Genomic DNA, 1218 nt, shown 5'->3' with positions numbered 1-1218 from the left:
CTTCTGACCATTGTGTGTTTATCAAGAAGTTCTCTGATGGTGATTATATTATTCTCTTATTATATGTGGATGACATGTTGATTGTTGGTCATGACACTAAGAAGATTCAATCTTTAAAGAAAGATTTGAACAAGTCTTTTGCAATGAAAGACTTAGGTCCTGCAAAGCAAATTCTGGGTATGAGAATTACTCGTGACAGGAAGAATATAATAAATTGTGGTTGTCTCAAAGAACTCTTGTGGATGAAGAAATTCCTACATGAGTTAGGCCTCAAGCAAGATAAGTTTGTGTTATTCTGTGACAATCAGAGTGCGATCCATCTCAGCAAAAATTTGACTTTTCATGCAAAGTCGAAGCATATTGAAGTGCGATATCATTGGATACGAGATGCACTAGAAATGAAGTCATTTTTAATTGAGAACACTCATACTGATGAGAATAGTTCAAATATGATGACGAAGACTTCGCCTGTGTCGAAGATGATATGCTGTAGAAAGAAAGCTGGCATGGTTGAGCAGTACCTTCTTGAGTCGTGAGGGGGAGATTTGTTGGGTGGGTTCACTCCCCAAGTGTAACCCACTAGTTTTATTAGTATTATTATTATTATTATTATTGAAATAAAAGAAAGAAAGAAAAAAAGGTATTATTGGGTTAGGCCCACGTGAAAGAAATGAAAGGGATTTAGAAATCCTAAGAATTAGTAGAACGAAAAGAACGGCTGCCAGAGAAGAAAAATAAGGGTTTGGTTCTGGTGGTGGTAACAGGTGTGTAGTAAATTTGCTCTGTTTGATGTACAAATTTAGTATGTTATTTCTACCTTTAATATACAGTAGTTTTATCTTCTCTAAGAGTTACTTTGACATACCCACTTTAGTGGAATGTTGTTATTGTTGATTCATGTTCCCTATTGTTATTAGGAAGACTCTGGTGTGCCCATTAATTATTATAGTGGAAGGTTTACTGGACTATGTTCCGTGGTTTTTATTCTCTCAATTTGATGAAGTTTTCCACGTTAAAAAATAAATAATAATATAATTGATATCAATTTAATAATTTATTTTTATTAAAATAATATTATTTAAATTATTATTTCCATTATAAAAATAAAGACGACTGTTTACGACTAAAAGATAATTTATTTGATTGTCAAACTTTTAAAGATTTTTTAAAACTAACTTCCATGATCCATTTAAGAATTTGCGGAATATATATAAAGAT

The sequence above is a fragment of the Cicer arietinum genome, chromosome 7, assembly GCF_000331145.2.
Source record: "Cicer arietinum cultivar CDC Frontier isolate Library 1 chromosome 7, Cicar.CDCFrontier_v2.0, whole genome shotgun sequence".
NCBI lineage: Eukaryota > Viridiplantae > Streptophyta > Magnoliopsida > Fabales > Fabaceae > Cicer > Cicer arietinum.
The sequence above is the reverse complement of the archived record's forward strand: the minus strand, read 5'-3'. Positions refer to the sequence as shown.